The sequence below is a fragment of the Sinocyclocheilus grahami genome, unplaced genomic scaffold, assembly GCF_001515645.1.
Source record: "Sinocyclocheilus grahami isolate Dianchi unplaced genomic scaffold, SAMN03320097.WGS_v1.1 scaffold453.1, whole genome shotgun sequence".
In the NCBI taxonomy this organism is placed as follows: Eukaryota; Metazoa; Chordata; class Actinopteri; order Cypriniformes; family Cyprinidae; genus Sinocyclocheilus; species Sinocyclocheilus grahami.
The window spans coordinates 482,692-504,575 of NW_015505632.1; the positions used below are offsets into that span (position 1 = coordinate 482,692).

At 36.4% G+C, this 21,884-nt stretch overlaps 1 protein-coding gene across 2 annotated transcripts in view; it reads left to right on the forward strand.

The window, feature by feature from the left end:
• Positions 1–1,300: 1,300 nt before the first annotated feature.
• LOC107552579 (protein FAM222B-like) overlaps positions 1,301–21,884 on the forward strand; it is a 56,291-nt gene continuing 35,707 nt past the window's right edge. Inside the window, exon 1 of one of the 2 annotated variants that reach the window (XM_016234486.1) lies at positions 1,301–1,398. The gene's annotated coding sequence lies outside the window, so the exon portion shown is untranslated. Of the gene's footprint in view, positions 1,399–2,700; positions 2,857–21,884 lie in introns of those variants that run through there. The other variant, XM_016234485.1, reaches the window with a different exon arrangement.

Genomic DNA, 21,884 nt, shown 5'->3' on the forward strand with positions numbered 1-21,884 from the left:
GCTTTATAGGTAATATTTTCACCTACACAATTTAGCAAAATCAGACAATATTGTGTCTAATATATACCACAATATCAATTTCTTATTATTGAATTGTTGTAAATAAATATCATGTTTGCAGCTGGTCGGTGTTCAAAAAATGCTGGGAAATCACTTCATGTAGCCCTACAAGAGGCGCAAATAAATCTGATGAGTGCACCACACTGTGTTTGCTCTATGGTGCAGCAACCGTGTTATTTCTTATGTTTTTCACACAAAAAAAACGGTTGTTCCTCCATTAACCAACTGCCTTCCAAATGTTGCTAAGAATGTTTTATTTATTCTATATAACCTATGAATGCACTCCATATTTGTAACTATTTTCTCCCTTTCCATACCACGTGGAAACAAATTGACTTTGGACAGACGTTAATGTTAATACAGTCTCTGGGATTGTACCAAAAGGCTAAACCTACTTAGTAAGTGAGAATATGCAATCTTGTTTAAGGAAATGTTTTCTTGTGTGTCTAGCAAATCACGAACTGCTTGTTTGGTTGATTTCTACCAGGAAATATCGACCATATCTATAGTTTCCCTTACAGACACTGACAACCATCAAGACAGATCTTCTATCTAATAAAATGTGTTCCTCCTTAAACAATACGATATTCGTGATGTTTTTCAAGTTATTTATGATGGTCCTAAAGATGGTGTCAATTAATGGATAAACTAATACAAATGTCAAGACAACTCCTCTGTCTCCTAGAGAGTATATTAAATAGGCGATAAACCAGAGGAGTATAATCTCACAAATGATATGCACTAAATTGCACCAAGCTATCATGGTTAGAGAATGATAAAGCATGATTATCTCTGCCGTCGCAGCAACATGAAATGCGAAGCAAGGGGCAGACAGAGATAAGGCCCTCGTGATAATTTTCCAACGAGTGTTTTTGCAAGAATTCAGAAAGACACGATGCTGCCACAAGATTATTTAGATCCGAAGTTAAAATAGGGCATAATCAGTTCCAGGAAAGATGTGTGTGATTGGTTGAAGGAGAAAAACGCCTTCAAAACTGCCTTTTGCAGGAATTATTATATTTGGACTAATGCTAACTGCGGAGGATTTGTTAATGTAATATTTACATTTGTGCGTGAATGTATAGGGTTTCCCCTCTGTGTTCTTTCATACTGAATTGAATTTTGTACATATACATAAAGGGAATGTCTGGATCGCAGCCATTGTCTGTGACGCGAGCGCTGGAGCGCATGCGCCGGAAGTTGCTGCCGCAGACAGCAACACTGATTCGGCAACGCAGAGCAACAACACTAGAAGAAAAAAAATCAAAACACAGTATCCAAATAATACTAATCCAGTACGATGCTCTGAACCATGTATAATACCATGATCCACGGAGAGTAAGTATATCATTTGAATGATACTACCGTACTGATTTTGTGCACGATTGCTTACTATCCATCCATTTCATCAAGCTTTAAGAAGCAACAAAGGAGCCAGCTCTCTATTTCATTTAGTGTGGAAGCGATGGCTACTTATGCACTTGGCCTTCAGCTTTAGGCCAAAACACAAGATCGACATCAGTGCTTATAAAACAAGAGTTAAATACTCGAAAACCCGCGTATGTGAGTTGTTCTAGCACAAGCAATGCATTTATTTGAGTGTTATTTTTTGGCTACTCTCTGCTGACTTCCAATGAATGAATGGACATTTAGCTGCAATTTTAAGTATGATGTGTTAATAGATTCAGTTTTCCTATATAATACTTGCAATGTTATGTATTTCTATAGCCTACTTGGATACTTGGTGTTGTTACAAGGCCTTTTGGAGGGCTGACTGCAGACTTCGCATTTGATCCTCTCGACAAAAAAAATATATATAAATGTATGGCTGTGACCTTTGCTGAATATCAAAGGCGTTGTCTCGAAATGTCACCGGGGATTTCTCCGCCGAGAAGCAGTGCGGTATTTGAAGCTGGGGGTTTTGACAGCCGACAGCAGATTGGCTGGTGGGTGGAAAGTTATAAAGTCGCATATCATTAGAGGGTTTATTATGGTTTGCAGAGAATTGACTGCGATCCACATATATGCACGACTTTTGTGAACGGCGCTTGGCCGTTTGGATAGCAATGTTCAGTTGCTCTGTCATAAATCTCAGCTTTAGTCTAGCCAGATGGAGTCGTTATAAATCTTTTGAGTGCAAAGAAACCACAGAAACAATCACACGGTTTCATGTAACGACGCTGGCCACCCATGCAGCAGGTATAGTCTTTGTGTCATTAAAATTAAAATGCATATCCAACGTGTTTTACCGATTGCACCTGCTTCATTAGAATACTCGTTGTGTTTGCCTTGAATAGCGCGTTCTGTAAATTAAACCCCCTGCAACACGCTTCTTAAAGTGCACCGTCTGCACCAAGGTGTTTATGAATTAATCACACTATGTTTTAGACTCGTAGATAAGTGCTGTTTCAGATGAAAGGGGTCGGCAAGGTAACAAAGGGTTGACGTCATGCATCGCGTCCGCCCGCATGACTTCCAATTCTGAATCCCGCCCCTTTTAATTTCAGAAACCGGCGTGATTGGTCGAACGCGCTGCTAGACGCGTCCTAGTCTAACCGAGAGCCAATGGGAGGAAAGCTTCCGTGTTTATGTATAAGAGTGGGCGGGGCTAGTTGGCGGAGAAACCGGAGCGATAGACGCTACTGCTCAATCTGGTGTAGGTGTCTCCGAGGCTGCCGGTGTTGAGTTGGCCACTTTCTGTCGCGGTCCAGGGGATCTGTAACCATGCATTTCGGTCTTGTGGACGGGTGCTAAATGATTGCGTCGAATGTCATTCGTAAATAACTGGATCCCGGGGTAAGATTAAAGCTTGCGTATTAGTAGACTTGCCGTATTTGATTCTTGACCATATGTTGTGATCTCCGACCGTGTTGCGTGTTTTCATCAGAGGATTTCATGCAGTCAGCAGACTCTTGGCAGCACTGAGCTTTTCCCATCTGTGTAACTGGCAAACAACATGAATCACTGCCATCAACATTCCTGCATTGCATGCTCAGTAGATAGTTATTGTAATGCAGAAGTTTGAGGATGACCTTTGTAAACATAGCTGGAATGTGAGGAATACCCAGAGCATCAAAGGTTCTGAAACATTTGCTGTTGGTTTGTGTGTTCACCTGCTTTTCTTTTTTCATGAATTCTTTCTAACCATTCTTAAAAGCGCAATTACCTAGAGCTAAAGAGTGTTTATTTGATTTACGCCTCCGGTATCTTGTGCTCACTGCTTTAAACCCGCAGCTTGACATTAGTTACCCACTGAGTGCAGTTTTATATCATTGCTCTGTCTTCTGTCTGCCCTACATTTTCCAAAGGCTGGATAATTAAATTTCAGACTCCTATTTCCAGAGAAACACGGTCTCCTATTCTCAGTACAATTATCGAGCGTGGTGAAGGATCATTTTGACATCTGGGTGTAACGTTTCTCTTCTATGAGGAGCCATTATGTGATTTGGCTTTTTGAATGGATCACGGGGCAGTGCTTTCAAATATGCATGCCTACTCATACATAAAAACACTTTCACTCCTGCATTTGTCCTTTCTGCAGTCACAAAATCCACAACTTTATTTGGCTCATCCATTTTTCATTCATTGACTGTATGCATATCATACAGAATATGCATATTAATATTTAGTGACGTGCATAGCTTGAGGCTTTGGCTTTTTTTTTGTAAACATTTACATTGGCAGAGAATACAAATCAAACATTTGTTTGACACAAATTACTCCATATTAGTTGTTTATAGAGCTGTTGTATAAAAGTAATAACACAATCTTGGTTTAGTACTGAATATCAGCACTGCTGTGTTTACCTGTGGCCTCATATGACATAAACTATGATATCTTTGATTTTGAAAGTGCAAACACCTTAAAAATGAAAGATTTTTGGTCAGTTTTAGACAGTTTTGCATAGATAATTGACACAAACCTTAAGATTGGTGGCAGTCAACTAATGTAAAATGATGAGCTCTTCACAACACAATGCAAAGATAACTAACAATAACAAATAACTAGCAAACAAAACAATAATACCATGACAGTAACCAAATAATGTATTCATGCTGCAGTGCATGCTGGAAATTCACAGACCATTAACATTTTAGAAATATTGTTCAATTTGTTTTTTGTTCAGTCAACTGTGTTTGACTGTAGTTGACCTGTTAGCCTAACAGGTTTTTATGCAGTTTCAAAAACCCTAATTCAACAATTCTTAGTATTAATTATTTATAAGTCACGTAAACTTGAAAATATGTAGTAGTTGTTGTTTTTTTTACAGTGAATTTTTGCTCAAGTGATATTGCTTAAATGTCATGTCATTATCCATTGTGTAGTAAGTAACCTCTGCTAATGGAATAACCATGTGGTCACAATGTTAAAATATCTCCAGGTGCTTGGTTTTGCAACGCATGTCAACCTGCTAATGCATTTGATAATTAACGCATTCCTCTGAGTGTGCATGGAGGGCTTATGGCGGCATTCTCCTCTTTGAGTAGTTTGTTTAATTGACCTGCCTGTGCTAAGCAAGAGGTAAATAGAGAGAGAAACAGTGTTTGACTAATGTTTACCATTAATAGTAAGATAGAATCAGTCATGATAGAGGAAATGCCAAATGCGGTAACCTATTTTTTATTTATTTTTTATAAATACCATAGATTTGTCTCATTCCAGAAAGAGACATGCCTTGCTGCTTTTGTAAGCTGAAGAGAGATAATGATCATTTCTGACCTTGTGATTATCACTGACCATATGTTTTATTAAATAGTTTTGTGGTATATGTGGTCACTAAGTTTTATGTGAAGATTTAAGCATGAGGATTGTCACAATTTGCAATCATGTGATCCCCCCCCCCGGCTGTTGGTTCAAGCCCTTTGCCTGTGAGGCTCAGTGTCATGTTGTAAATACTGATAGTAATTGCTGTGAGAGACACAGACAATCTTGCGATTTTGAAGATCAGTTGAATGAGGTCCAAATGGACAGATTTCTCAACTGAAGGATGAGCAATCACAGCTTGTGAGTCAGCAGATGACAAATTACAGCGTAAGTGATGGAGAGGAACCCAAGTGGCAGTAGTGAAGAAGATGGAGATGATGAGGACTTATGGGCTCCGTGTTTATCAGAACCTGAATGTGGTGATTTGAGAGTTCATTTTAAAGAACAGTTTCACCCAAAAATGAAAATTTGTGAAGTGAAACTTGTGAAGTGAAGACCTGTGAGTTTGTAAAAAAAAAAAATCTAATCCATTATTTGGATGTTTTTAACTTCAAAATCTTGCTTTCAGTTAAAATAACAGTCCTTTACAAAATAAATGTCTTTCCAGTGAATATTTAACACATTGATCTTCTACGGTTATGTGCATGTGTCATGTTTTCAAACACACAGAAAGTTTCTGTTTCCTCATAACTAATCAGAATTTTTTTGTTTATCAGTTGTTAGATTAATAGTTCAATCTAAAAAACAAACAAACATCTAAATCCACTGCTAAAAACCAAATGAAGACGACTCTTTCAACCTTGGTCCTAATTATATAACATCTTTTGTTTGGCTTGCAAGAGAGCCTGATCGAGCTTGCCGATCAAAGCTGGCACATCCAGCCTGTGTGTGTTTGTGGTGTGCATGTTCATTTGCACAGCTGTTTTCCACTGCACGTCAGTTGGAGAAAAATGCATGTTCGCAGGTCTGTGTTTCATCTCTTTCCCCACCTATTGAGAGTGAGAGTTAAACACCCAGCTGTTAAACCAGGCCACACACAACACACACACACTCTTTTTCAGTTCTCAACATCTTTAGTTACACTAGAGCCATAAAGCCTCAGTGCCGTCTCTCTCCCGTGCCTGCTCTTTATATCGCTTCAAACAGACCAGATCTCTCTTTTCCTGCACCCTAAAGCAAGTAGCTGTGGCCTGACTCATAAAATCCCTTTGTATGAGGGTAAACTGCAGGTCTGAAGAGATCCGCTGAGAAAGAGACTCAGATAAGCCTGTTAGATGAGAGTGAGGAGCCTTATGTCATTGAGGCCAATTGGGCCATGTGCTTTTACCGGACAGGTTTAGGTTGTCTTACAGGGCCTCAATGATTGGTATGTCAATTTTCTGTTGGACTCGGTTTGTTGTCTATCCAGTTGAGGGTAGATAAAGCATAGCAGTCTGTGTGAAAGAGATTTTTCCCGGGGTTTATGTAGCTGTTAACTGCGTTTGTTGTAGTGTTTGTGTATTTTGCAAAGCTAGCTTTACTATAAGTTTAAGTAGGGCTGGGCGATATATCTAAAAAATTTATTAACAATATGTTTCATATCGTTCGGTATCGATAATTATTGACATTTTTTATAACCTTTTTTAAAACAAAGAGCAATAGAAATTTTTTTTTACATTTAACCACTGTATTTTTAAAATTGACTCAATTTATTGAGACAAACAACAAATATTTTTTTGTTTTAACAGTCAAAAACAAAAAAAAAATTAAACAAATATCTAATTTATAATGTTTTATGTGCAGATTAAATAGGTTAAACTTTTGGCTCGTCTCCCGAGGCCACAGGCAATGAGCAAAATAATGCAGCACATTAAATTGTCAACTTAAGGAAGTAAGTTAACGGTCTATAAAAAAAACGTGCATTACGTCTAAAAGAACTCATATAAATCAAATATCATGAACAAAACAGTATCACTTATTTATGTTTTGCTTAATACAAAGAGCCGAATTGCCCATCACACAGATTGCCTTTCGTTCTGTGTGAATAGCTTGGTCTCGGTTTTAACCTAATCAAGTTCTTCTCCGCGTTGAGCTTCTATATTTCTCTAATATTTTGAATGAATAACACAGCAACTGCGCGTCTCGTGGGCTAGACTAACAAAACATTAAACTACAACGTCACTTACATCATCATCACCGCATCCCGTGCTCCACTGATGACGCTAAGTCACATCTAACATTGGATTGTACTATTTTTGCATTCAAATGCAAATGTTTATTTTAAATTCGACTAATATTCATTCTTTACTCACAATCTCCTCATCACAGGCAGGCACAGCACTCATGTTCGTGTTTGTGTGTGCTGTCTGCGTCACTCATAGCACGTGCCTATATCGAACATTTTTTTTATATCGTTATCGAAGAAGGTGTACCAACGATAAATATCGATACCGTTTTATCGCCCAGGCCTAAGTTTAAGTTTTAGTAAGTTTAAGTACAATTTCTATGAATTAGCCCAGAGGACAAGGGAATTACTTTTATAATGTGTACTTTGCAAAAGAATAATCAGTATGTGGAAAAATGGCATGACTGCGCTCAGTTCAGCACTAAATTTACCGCAGTAATGCCTGAAACAGGATTTGCAGGAAATTAAGTGATTGATGAAGTTATGCTGGAACTGATAGCTTTGAACCAACCATATGGAAACCTCTTGACATTTTTATTTGGTGATAGTGTCATGCATTTAGTAATATATCTTAAGACTATGTTTTTATTGCTCATTTGTAATGTATTCTTAATTTAACCAGTTAATTTTTCTCACTTGCATAAAAATAATTCCTGATTTTCAATTGTGAAATATACCAAAAAAGTTCATTAGCAACCAAAGTCGAAGGTTTGCTATTAGGGCTGGGCAAAAAAAATAGATTTTCCGATTAATCGTTTTTTAAAATGACGTCGATTCGATATCGATTCTCAAAAGCCGCGAATCGATCTTTTCCAGTATTTATTTCAGCACACATTTAAAACAAGATCTGATTAACGTGAATCTTATCATTCGTCTTCTCCACTAGATGTCACCCTTATTTACCTTGCGCAATGTTACAACAGAAATTCTGTCATTCAGCACTTATCATGACCATACGCGCAATTCGCAATGCTCAGGTGAAATGCTATAGTAATACTATAAATCTGCGGAAGCATTTGATACCGCGCATAAGGCGCAATGAATGAATGGCAGATGGTGTGGCGCACTTTTTTGTTTACTACACGCATACTAAAGCGTGGATGACGCTCGCGGTGTTTTCAGCTTCTTCTGCCGTCTGACTATATGATGATATGAACACGAATGTCATCTCCAGCTGCTCTGAGAGTCACTTCATTAGCATTTTACCGTTTCATTTGAGAAGTCATATCACATACACAGCAGCTGTTCTGTTCAAGTTCTTCACGGCAACCCGTTAAAATAAAAGTTTAGTTTAAGTTAAACTGTCAGAATATATTACTATTTAGCCGTCTTAAGACTCAATGCTACTACTGCTAATAAATATTAATAAATCTTTATTTTTAAAGGAATAATCACATCTGTTTTCTTTTTAATTTTAACAGTAAACCTCTGTTGTGCAGCACTTTGTTTGCCAAAAAAATAAAAGGGTTTAATTTTCATTTGATTAGGATAAATTAAATTAATGTTTTATGCCTTCACCTGATTACCAGAAAAATTAAGAAAATTTTATAGGGCCCTATTGTTTATTGTTTAAAAAGGACCCTATACAAAAAAAAGAATAGGTTTAAAATACAGGCATGTGGTTCTTAATTTATTTTTATTAATTCACCATTTGTAAACTGATGTTTACTGTTCATTTTTAAGAAATATCAATAGCATTTGTATTAAAACTATATTCACTGAATGTAATAAAAAAAATCGAGAATCGAATTGAATCGAGAGTTTGCGAATCGAATGGAATCGAATCGAATCGGGACATCTGAATCGATACCCAGCCCTATTTGCTATCGATAAACACATTTTGTCAGAGAAGTGGGTAATGAGTTCTAAAGTTTATAATGACCAATCATTTATTTAGGCACCATTGAAGCAGTATTTGCTCAACCAGGAAGATCAGATAGCATCAGAAAGTCACGAGGTGTGACACTGTTCAAACAAAAATGCAGGAGGACCGTAATGTTTTTGTCATTTTTAGATAATAGACATTGTCATGTGGCCGTAAGTATGCTGCAGGGATGAATGTTGATTGTAGGCACTGAAACCTAGCTGCTTTAAACATAACTGCCAAACATAAAGCTGCATGATACATTCTTCCATGATATATTTACATACAATAACTACACAAACAACAGTATTAGCATTCATTCATCGTTTCTTACTCAGTTTGCAACACAATGTTTTATTACTAATACCGGATATGGGGTTTTGTAACATATATTGTGCATTCAGATCAGCTCTCAGCAGTTCTCAAGTCCGTCTCAGTTTAATTTTTAAATTTCAGTCTAATTATTTTCTTTTAAATATTATCATCAGTCAAAATGCTTTTGTTTGAATTAGCCCAATTAGATTAAAATAATCAGAAATTCTAAATCAGACAGAAAATTAAAACAGAATTCTCAGTAGTGTTTTATTCTGTTTCACGAAAATAAATACTAGAATAATTAATGCACATAATCAAAAGCTTCATTTCAGTAGATCAGTACTATGACTCGGGGTTAAGCCCAGTATAATGTGCCAAATTCGCTAATCAAATATGTTTCTGTGTATCAGTGGTATGTCGAGTATAACTAGAGATTTCCATGTCTTGTTCTCTAGAATAAAACAGGAAATTCTTAAATGTCAACCGCCGAAATATTCAGACCTGTTGTCTACATTGTGACACAACAGACAAACACAGCCTGTCTCCCTTTTAGCATGGAAGCAGTTATTATGGTACCTGTAAAAGGGAAGTGTGTGCATGCATGTGTCGAGTGGTATGGCCAGTATAATGACACCTATTCTACAGCAGGGATTAGATCTGTATTTTGGTCTGTATGTCTCATGCTGTAGAACAGGAGCGTGTGTATCCCCCCCTGTCTGTGCATCTGTCTGTAAATTGAGCAGTAGGGCAGCAGTCATCTGCTTTTATCTGTTTATGGCTCTAGATAAGACCTCTGGAACGGGATATCTGACCCTCCCTTCTGTCTCTGCCCTGCTGCATAATGAGGGTTTGCTTGGCAAATTGCATATCTGTCCAGTGTAATCTGAAAAGATGCCATTAGCATGACAGCGCTCTCATCTCCTGCTTGGGTGCCAGGGTGGCCTGCTGCATGTTGGCACCTCTGAGGTCATGCAACGCTGAGCTGTAGTCGTGAAGAGATGAAAGTGAGATCTGCCTCCAACTGGAAGTCAAGTTTGAACTCAGAAGTGCCTCAAATGGGAGTTTTAAAGTGCTAGTGTTTGTTGTTACCTTTCACCTCACCGTTAAATGGAGTCCATGTAGTTGTTTATTATACTGTATAGTTTTTAGCTGGCCTAGAATACAATGATACAATGATGCCCTTCTCTTTCCGTAGAGGCCTATTCTGTTTCCCCCAATCTATTATATTATTTTTTATTATTTATCAAATTCAAATTTTGTTTGTCATACACACAGCCATACATGTACGATGTGAAAGGAATCCTTTAAGAGATTTAAAAAGTGATAAAAAGAAAAAAATATATACAAGTCAGAATAAAAAAAATATAGCCTAAATGAATATAAATCAGAATGATGTTACATAATGTAAAAATAATATAATATAGATTATTAATGATTAGAATAATACAAATCATTTAAATAGTAATTTGGCTTTTCTTCATGATTTCATCATTCATTTGTAACTTATTCATCTTTTCTAGAAAGATGTCGAATGCCACATTTTTACATAAATCCTCTGGGTTTTCATACATTTGAGGCATTTGAATGTTTTGTTGACAGTCATTTTGACATGTTTGTTCATCTTCATCCTTCTTCCTTCCTTCCTTTGCCAATCATGCTGATTTGCATGCATGCAGATCGCCGCGCTCCTTAATGAGAGACAGACAAATTGACACAAATCTGGCATATTTTGCAGTTGTTTAAGACAGGAGCTATAATTTATGGTTTTCTGTGTTTGTCAGATTCCCATTTTAAAGTATTAAACTGTACAGAAAACACATGGACCTTTGTGTGTGTGTGTGTGTGTGTGTGTGTGTGGGATTCATCTATGTTCTATGCTCTTTTGTGTGTGTTATTGAGACCGGAATAATAAATTGTAAAGTCATAGTACATTGAGATGACAGGAAGATGGGATAGCTGATTCCTCCTGGAACAGAGAACAATATGGCGAAACATCAAAAGGTTAATGTCAGGTTACATGGAGCAGATTGAGTCAGCTGACAGTCAGAGAGATACAGAGGCGGGAAGGGGGGTGTTGTGGATATTTGGCATGTCTGTTATATTTTATCATGCCAGCCTCTGCTCTAATGCTCATAAAAGCACTTTGATTAATGTTCTTTGCCACAGGCGAGCACTTACTGTCAGCTCTTGCCATTGGTTGCCTTTTTATCAGAGGCCGTCCCCATTGGCTGATAAAGTTCTACAGCCCCCTCAGGTCAAACTCAAGGCTGTCACACCAGTCAGGCCAAAATCTTTTCACAGAAATTACTTAGAGATTCAGAAAAATGAGCTGAAATCTAAGGGTGTGCATTTTTTGGATCTCTTGACTTTTGCAATTTCTTTGTGTTCTTTTATTTTTCATGATAAAATCAGAAAATGTAGACTCGTTTCTCTTTGTTATCTTGTGTTGGCTATGGTATACTGGTATTAATAAACCACAACAATCATCATTTTGAAAATTACGGTACCTGACCTACATGGCAATTTGCTGTACAATTCATCAGTTCAAGTTTCTGTGACATAAATCATAAAAGTTAATGTGTGAGATTCATTAATATCTTTATGAATGCTTTTACAAAACTTTTCATTTGAACTCAGATCCAGATGGAATGTTTATTAAAGGGGTCATATGATGCGATTTCAAGTTTTCCTTTCTCTTTGGAGTGTTACAAGCTGTTCGTGCATAGATAAGATAAGAAGTTGCAAAGACTAAAGTCTCAAACCCAAATAGATATTCTTTATAAAAGTTAAGACTCGTCCACGCTAGGGGTGTGCGATATTGACAAAAAATAATATCTCAATATTTTCTGGGATTTTATCGATAACGATAATTAGACGATATTTTGCGGAGTGTGTTATTGTGCTGATATCTTAAGGACTGCCATAGACAGCGGACTCCTAAAGTTTTTGATATTCTTCATAATCTGTGTGGTGGTCAGTTCACACTGATAGAAATTAATCTTTTCCAATAAGTTTAAACTGACTTTTACATTTTATGGGCATTTTTACCTTTATAAAGCCAAAAAAGTGTCCATTATCTTTTGAGTCAAATTCTTACATTTAATAAGTGAATTAGAATAATAAGACATTTGGGCTTTTACCAAGCAAATCAGTATCAACAAAATTCATCTTTGCAATGCAGAGGAAACACAAACGTTGCGTCTGAAGTGGTATTTAGATGTATTTACACACTACTGTTTAGTGCAGAACATGAATGCATTTAACCTGCAATTACACATGCATAAATAATGTTTTGATATATTAAACATAAAACGTTTGAAATTATTTAAATAATAAAAGATACCCTGAATGTGAAATTAAAATCGTCAGTAGGGGGCAGAAAGTCACTGTTAATAAGTGAGTCATTGCGATTGAACCGAGTTATTTAAACGTTTGATTCATGGTGTCTAATATGTCTCTTAATTAATTTCTTGTTTAGCACATTTCACATTTGTAATCATTCATTAAAAAAAAACGGCACGCTTTGTTTGATATTGATTAACTATATGAAATGGTATAAATATATACATTTTCTGCCATCATGTCATGAATCTGTGATCATTCTAAATGTATTGTAGACTGAATCATGCAGTGAAAGAATGCATTCTAAATGCGCATGCGCACTAGTTTAAACTAGGCGTAATGTATGGGTGCACTTTGTAGGGGTGTTTTGAAAGGTTTTTGCAAAATACTCGATAACGTCAAATCGCACATCGTTAAAACAACAATTAAGATATTATCACAGACGATATATGTCTCACACCCCTAGTCCACGCCCTCCTAAAACGCCTCGTTTAAACACACGAATGTCTACGTCATTGTGTGGGAAGATTTGCGTAACACCGCCCAAATGTTCACGCAAAGAAAGAAGGTGTAACTTTGATTCTCGCTGTAGTATTGTTGCTGCCACTGCCGCCGCCATGTTGTGGAGATGCTGTGTGTTTTCGTTGTGAAAGCGAAACTACTTTGTTTGGTCTTACAAAAGAGGACACGACTAATAATCAATGGTTAAGTTGTATTTACAACACTGTTCCAGAACAGTTCAAACCAAATATTCATGTGTGTGCAATGCATTTAACGGAGGACTGTTTCCTGAACCTACAATGCCAGCTGTTCTGACTCACAACCTGTAAGTATGTTTTCATATTTAAAGAATTTGCCACTGATGATTCAAATTTAGTGCAGAACATGAATGCATTTAACCTGCAATTACACATGCATAAATAATGTTTTGATATATTAAACATAAAACGTTTGAAATTATTTAAATAATAAAAGATACCCTGAATGTGAAATTAAAATCGTCAGTAGGGGGCAGAAAGTCACTGTTAATAAGTGAGTCATTGCGATTGAACCGAGTTATTTAAACGTTTGATTCATGGTGTCTAATATGTCTCTTAATTAATTTCTTGTTTAGCACATTTCACATTTGTAATCATTCATTAAAAAAAAACGGCACGCTTTGTTTGATATTGATTAACTATATGAAATGGTATAAATATATACATTTTCTGCCATCATGTCATGAATTTGTGATCATTCTAAATGTATTGTAGACTGAATCATGCAGTGAAAGAATGCATTCTAAATGCGCATGCGCACTAGTTTAAACTAGGCGTAATGTATGGGTGCACTTTGTAGGGGTGTTTTGAAAGGTTTTTGCAAAATACTCGATAACGTCAAATCGCACATCGTTAAAACAACAATTAAGATATTATCACAGACGATATATGTCTCACACCCCTAGTCCACGCCCTCCTAAAACGCCTCGTTTAAACACACGAATGTCTACGTCATTGTGTGGGAAGATTTGCGTAACACCGCCCAAATGTTCACGCAAAGAAAGAAGGTGTAACTTTGATTCTCGCTGTAGTATTGTTGCTGCCACTGCCGCCGCCATGTTGTGGAGATGCTGTGTGTTTTCGTTGTGAAAGCGAAACTACTTTGTTTGGTCTTACAAAAGAGGACACGACTAATAATCAATGGTTAAGTTGTATTTACAACACTGTTCCAGAACAGTTCAAACCAAATATTCATGTGTGTGCAATGCATTTAACGGAGGACTGTTTCCTGAACCTACAATGCCAGCTGTTCTGACTCACAACCTGTAAGTATGTTTTCATATTTAAAGAATTTGCCACTGATGATTCAAACGCGAGTTTTGAACAGTGTAGAGTACTAGCGCTTGTTGTTTGTCATTTCTCCGATCACAAATGCAGACAAATGGTTTTATGTTTACGCGGCGCGATACGCAACGCAACGCGTAAAAAGAAAATACAAGTCATTATAATCCATAATTACGTCCCCACTGGATGCGACAAATGCCTCGTTTGTAATGGGTTTTATTGGTTTTGTCTCGTTGCTCCGGGACACTGCATCACAGTATGGTAAGGGGCATAACATTTCCGTCACACGCTTGTGGGATTCGGCCAATCACAACGCACAGGATAGCTGGCCAATCAGAGCACACCTCGCGTTTCAGAACGATGAGCTTTGTAAAAATCGATGTGTTTCAGAAAGGCGGGGCATAGAGGAGCAACAATAATGTACAGTATATGGAAAAGAATGTGTTTTTTGAACCTTAAACCGCATAAACACATTGCATTACACCAAATAATAAAAAATTATGTTCTTTTTAGCAACGTCATATGACCCCTTTTAGTCATTTTCATTTGTTTTGGTGAAGTGGAGCACGATGTGAGCAAAATATCATAATATTGTATTTTATATCACTGTAATGGTACGCTATAGATACTACAACATACATACATTTGTTTTAAATGTATTAATTTAGCTTGTTTTCATTTATCCAAAGTGACGAGGAATACAGCAAGCCATTCATCATTACATAAATAACTGTCTAGTTTTCGATAGGCTAGTTAGCTAAATGCTTGAAATGAAAGTGAAAGGGAACTGATATTTTTTTTATTTAACTTGATGTATGGAAACCAGAAGATAAGATTATTCATAATGACTGATAAGTCTGGCATCAGTACAAAAAATCTCCAAAATTATGTAACATGTAAAAACGAAGTAAAGTGTGGGGAAAGTTCCAAATGTTATTGCAGAGATTTGCGTTTCTCATGTTTTGATACCTACATATTTTATTTGCTTTCTTTATTTTAAAAAGTAACTGAATGTATTAACTACACAAGAATGTTAGATTGATTGCAACTTGCTATTAACTATTTAGTCATTTGATTTGCTAGTTTCATTTCATATGTCAATCCAGGCTGTGTTAATTTTTTGCCTTTGATTTAGTATTGAAACCAAGATACCAGATAGCAAAATTCTGGTATTGATCCAACCCTATTTGCCCTATTTGCCAGTAGCGCTGAGCCTATTAAAAAGCATGTTTCTGTCACTATCTCTCTACTTTCAGCCTAGTTTTTCCTAGTCCTCTTCTGACTAACTACTGTTTTGTGTGCACCTATTTTTATGTAAAGGTAAAAGTCAAAAGAGAATTGACCTGGATATCCTGTAAAAACCCTTTCATTTTGCAGCGGTACAAGAGTCCCACCATTATGTGAGTGTGGATGTGTGTAAGTGTTTGTTTAGCGTGTATGTGTGTGCAAATTTCAGAGTGTGTGTTATTTCAGCATGAGGGATCCAGAGCAGAGAATAGGAGACCTTTATGTGGCCAGTGAATCAGTGCTCCTGTTAAGACCCATTGTTGAGAACGCTGAATACTGAATGTTGAATGCTATCTCGGCACAGGCCGAAATAGACAGATGACATTATTCCTGTGTTAAAAAGAGTGAAGCGGAAGGGATTGCTTTAACCACAATGTTTATTTTTTTATTTAGGTAAAGTAGGAGAGAGGGCAGGCATGAATAACAGGGCTTGTATGTAATGGGGAGAGAGTAGGTGAAGGGTAAACGTTGACCTTCACTGGGCATGAGTGAAAGAAGTCATCCTGAATGGACGTTTGTGTTCAGAGCTGAAGCAGCGTGTGCTTCGTGTTCGTTCTGAAAGTGACTTCTGACACGCTAGATTAACCTCAGCACCTTTGGACATTTGAGACGGGCCCATCTCTCTTTCACGTGTTTGTGAGATTGGATTCAGTGTGAGAGAGGTGGGGGTTCAGCCTGACATATTACCTGTGTTTCTTGGTCTGTTCGGTATGAGCAGTTTTGGGAAGGATGTTGTTTAGTGTGTGACTACCAAGCATGATAGTTTGTGTGTCGCAGTCTAACTTACAATTGAGAGTTATTACTTTGACCACAGGCTGGGTTTATTGATCTGGTAATCTCTGCTGCTGTTCCTGAAGTAAGCATTAAAGTGATCTTATTAGCTTCATACACATGCACACAGTAATTACTACCTCACTGAAAATGTTTTATATATGTCAGTAAGATTTTTTTTTTTTTAAAGAAATTAATACTTTTGTTCAGTGACATCAAAGACATTTGTAATGTTACAAAAGAGTTCTGTTTCAAATAAATACTGTTCTTTTGAACTTTTTATTAATCAAAGAATGTGGGAAAAATATTAGTTACCGTTTTCAAACTTATTTCAACATTGATTACAATAAAAAAATATTTTTGAGCACCAAATCAGCTCATTAGAATGATTTCTGAAGGATCATGTGACTTCATGTGTTCATGAAGATTGGAGTAATGATTGCTTTGCATCACAGGAACAAATTACATTTAAAAGAATTATTACAATTTTAAATTGCAATAATATTTCACAATATTAAAGTTTTTACAGTATTTTTGTGGTAGTGTGTGAATAAATGAATGATATTTGTATGTTTTATGCAGAAAAAAGTCGTTATTGTTGAATTCTATATTGACCCATGCAACATAAACAAAACTACTGAGTGCTCTTTTAATTAATGAAACTTTAGATTTTCATAATCGACTAGTTGGAGGATTTTCTGAATTAGTCTTTTAAAGCCAAAACAAAAATTCTGAAATTAGGAATTTCACTTACCCAATTATTTTACCAACCTGACCCATTCCATCCTTTCTCCTTGTCTCTTTGCCTTGGCTTCAGCTCGCCTGCATTTCTTTAACAAGATGTTCATCCTTCATGTACCTTTCTGGGCCCCTGAGACCCTCATAAACTTTCTTTAAAAAGATCAACCGTTGTGACATCTGTCAGGCCACATCTAGATCTGTTATCTAGAATGAGGGTTTATTAAATACTTGCTGCAGGCTAACTAACATCTCTGTTTACTAGCCTGTCCGCAGCACATGGTCTCACTTTCTCAGCTACCTAATCCAAGAATGTGTCTTTATGCTGGATGAACTCCGCTGAAGAGATCACATTGCTCTGTAATGACAGGTCAGAGTTGACGAGTGGACAGCCGAGTGAAGAATCAGGGTGCTGTAACCAATGTTCCCTCTAAGATGCGCGTGCATAAATGAGTTGGGAAAGCCATTTGCGAAAGTGGATGAATTACAACGCTTGGGTAAACCGCTATAGAGTTGATATCGCTATAGAGTTAGAACCGGTGAATGCGGTTTACAGGTTTCATAGAAAGAGAATGATGTGCGCCAAATGAGTCGCTGTAGAAACCGAATACTTCAATGGTTGCGGACGAAATAGCTCAAATCGAGAGCCAACGCAAACGTAATGACATGTGAAATAAAACTTCATCATGTATTAAAGAAGAGTGGCTTGATTAAGTGCTGGAAATAGCGGATGATGGACACAGAACGGTAACAAAACTCAGACATTTACAGTCACACACAAGTGTATTTTATATTATCCTTACTTCATAAGGATATTTAGATAGCTATAGAAGGATTCACGTTCATGATTTTTTAAAAATATTTAACTTACAGATCTCAGTTTAAATGCTTCAGTTTGTTTTCTATTATATTCTATCAGTTTAAATGCTTCAGTATGTTTTGATATTATATTATGTTAGGCCTATATTATAAACCTAATAATTAAATGTTTTTTAATGGAGTCTCTTATGCTCATCAAGGATGTATTTATTTGATCGGGGGAAAAAAACGTAATATTGTGAAACATTATTGCAATTTCAAATATTGGTTTCCTATTTTAATATACTTTAAAATATAATCTATTCCCCTGAAGCAAAGCTGAATTTTCAGCATCATTACTCCAGTCTTCAGTGCCATCCTTCAAAAATCATTCTAATATGCTGATTTATTATCAGTGTTGAAACTGTTGTGCTGCTTAATATTTTATTTATTTTGTGGAACCTGTGATACTTTTGTCTTTGATTCTTTGATTAATAAAAAGTTAAAAAGAACAGCATTTATTCAAAATATAAATATTTTCTAAAAATATAACTCTTTACTATCACTTTTTATCCATTTAACACATTCTTGCTGAATAAAAGTATTAATTTCTTTAAAAGAAAAAAAATTACTGATCACACACTTTTGAATAGTACTGTATATTGTAACACAACATTTCTATTTTGAATAAACACTGTTCTTTTGAACTTTTTATTTATCAAAGAATCCTGAAAAAATATCACAGGTCCCAAAACAATATTAAGCAGCACAACTGTTTCCAACATTGATTATAAATCAGCATATTAGAATGATTTGTTAAAGATCATGTGACACTGAAGACTGGAGTAATGATGCTGAAAATTGCTTTGTTTCATAGGAATAAATTATATTTTAAAGTATGTTATTATAGAAAACTTTTATTTTAAATTGCAATAATATTTCACAATATTATTTTGTGAAATAATATTTAGTATTTTTATCAAATAGATACAGCCTTGATGAGCATAAGAAACTTCTTTAATAAACATTTTTTTGATCAATAGAGAAAAGTTTTGCTTAGCAAGAAAAAAAATTAGAGGGAATATTGGCTGTAATGCAGGGCTTGATGCCTTTGGCTGAGTCAAATTCCGGTGACAGTTTGTTCGGGATCAGTGGCGATGTTTTGCTGAGTTTATCAGGGATGTTCTCTCAAACAGAACATGTAGCCCGAGGGAAGGGCAGAATGAGCAGGGCTAACTGCTCCTCTTAATGTTGTTTCAAGTGTAAACAGAACGGTTTTTAAATGATTTGCTCCACAAATAATGTTAGTGATACAGTTGAGTTCCCCTGCAGCTTAATGGGTTACAAAAATGGAAATTTGTGGAAGTAATGTATAGATTACAAAAGGGCTGGTAATATTATTTAAGTAATCTCCTATGCTCATCAAGACTAAATTTATTTGAGCAAAAATACAGTAAGAACCGTAATATTGTGAAATAGTATTACTATTTAAAACAATTGTTTTCTATTTTAATACATTTAAAATGTCATTTATTCCTGTGATAGTAAAGCTGGAATTTCAGATCAAGTAACATGATCCTTCAGAAATCTATTTCTAATTCTATTATGCTAATTTTCTGCCTAAGAAACTTTTTTTATTATTATCATTTTTGAAAACAGTTGTTTGTGGGAACAATTGTCAGAGCAACTATTTACATGTATATTAGTTGCCGTTAGCACAGAAAAACCAAATAAACACTTTCAGAAACGTAATAAAGTATGGTTAAAATTAAAGTTTTGAAGATGTTTTAACAAAGGAAGCAGGTATTCAAATTCTGTACAGATGAGCTGATAATTATTTGGTGTTATGTTATGGCTGATAATCATTAGATGAGTGATTAATTAGAGTTGTAAAAAAAAATTCTTAGCTAATTATCCAATTGAAAATAAAACATTTTAAATGCTAGTGAATTTAGACAACAATGTACAGTAAAAACATGGATAGCTGTTTTGAGATTTGCTAAAGATGATTTAACTAGTAATTATTAGCGTTATTTAGGATTAACCCAAATTACTATTAATTGAATGTCTATTGCAGAACCTGTTCTTTTGGAGATTCGGAAAGATCTTGAGTATCATCAGTGCCTGAGGGTCTCATAGCAAGTCAAAAAAAGTTTCTGGGACCACATCCTTCATGAGCAGGCTTCCAGAAATATTCACTTGTAGATGTCAACACACCAAGCCAATAAATCAGGTGTGTTTTCTGAAGGTGGCGTGACGACGTGAGACCTTCTATAGCCTTTTGTGCCTCCCGCTGATTTATCAAGGCAGCTCAAATGGTTATCAGTCTAGCACAGGATCAGACACGGGCTTGGCTCTGAGGACGGTTCGCTCCTGGGTGCGGGGAAGAAAAAGAGAGAGTTGTTCACAGAGAGGTGCGCTGACAGACATGAGGGAGGCTTAATATCCTGTCAAAAGACAAAGGTGCCTTCTAGGCTTCTGCTGTCCTCCTTTAAATCTTGCAAAAAACAAGTTGATCCGGTGAGCTTTATAAAACTCCAGTGTGCCACTAATGCATGTACAAGAGATACAAAAGCTACACAAGCACGCATGCACAGGCACAAAGCTCTCGTCTGAGAAGTGTAGTGCTTGGGTCAATGAGTGTACGAGTAGCTACGGGGGCAAGCGGAGACCTTTTGTCAGGCGTCTCTCAGCGATCAATGACGAGTACACCTTCAGCCATTTCCCTCTTTTGTGCCAGAGACCGGAACGTGGGGTTACTTGAAGAAACCATCCATTAGCAGAAGCTCTTTTGTGTGTGCTTGTTGATGCTAGCTCTGTTTGTTTTGTGCTTGCATGCATACAAATGCGTATTTGAAGTCAGCTTGGAGCATATAATGTGGAATTGTGTGATTAAAAAACGCCATCCGTCTGACCTAGTTTCTGAAATGCGGCATAGCCTGGCTGGCAGTGAGTAAGACCTACACGGGCAGCATTACAGAGCTTGATTGAAGAGGATGAGAGGGAGCTGAGTGAGTGAGTGTGTGTGTGTGTGCGCTAGAGAATGTGTGTGTGTCTGCATTCAGTCACGGTTTGGCCATTTGTCTTCCTGTAGCTGACGTCCCAGGGCCTCATTGCATGCTGACTGTCCCTCTGTGGTGGCTTCCTGTAATTAATAGGGGCTCCTGCCGAAGTCATCCGAGAGCAGGTGTTTCTGTGAAGTGGAGTAGTGTTGTCTATGTGACCGGACAAATATTCATCCTCCCATATCAATGAACACGCTCGGCCTCCATCCACAAATCAACCTCAGTTCAGTGACAACAGCAAAGGAGAATGCTTATTAGTGGTGTCATATCTAAGGACTGGAATGTCATAGAGACTCGTGGGTGGGCTCTTTTGACTCGGGACACTCATAAAACCTGACGTCTGCATAGTTGTACACTATAGCATACAACTAGTCTACAGAATGTAACATTGGATTGAAAAGAACATTTCTGAAAAGTAGAAAAATGATTTTCCTGTAAAATGTTGATTTACCCTGCTAGGGCTGGACGATATGGCCAAAATATATTTCACGATATATTTCTTAATTTCGGTCGATACGATATAATTCCAATATCGATATGAACACTATTTATCTGAAATAGAAATCTTTTGTAACATTAAAAATGCCTTTATCATCACTTTTGATAAATTTTAAGCATCCTTGCTAAATGAAAGTATTAATTTCTATAATTACTTTCCCAAAAAAAAAAAAAAAATTATACTGACTCCAAGCTTTTGAATGGAATAGGGTATGTTGCAAATTTTTTTTTTTCAGATAAATGCTGATATTTCTATTCATCAAAGAATCCTGAAAAAAAATGTACTAAACTGTTTTAAATATTGATAATCAGCAAATCATCATATTAGAATGATTTCTGAAGGATCATGTGACACTGAAGACTGGAGTAATGATGCTGAAAATTCAGCTATGATCACAGGAATAAATTACATTTTAAAATCTATTCAAATAGAAAGCAATTTTAAATAGTAAAAA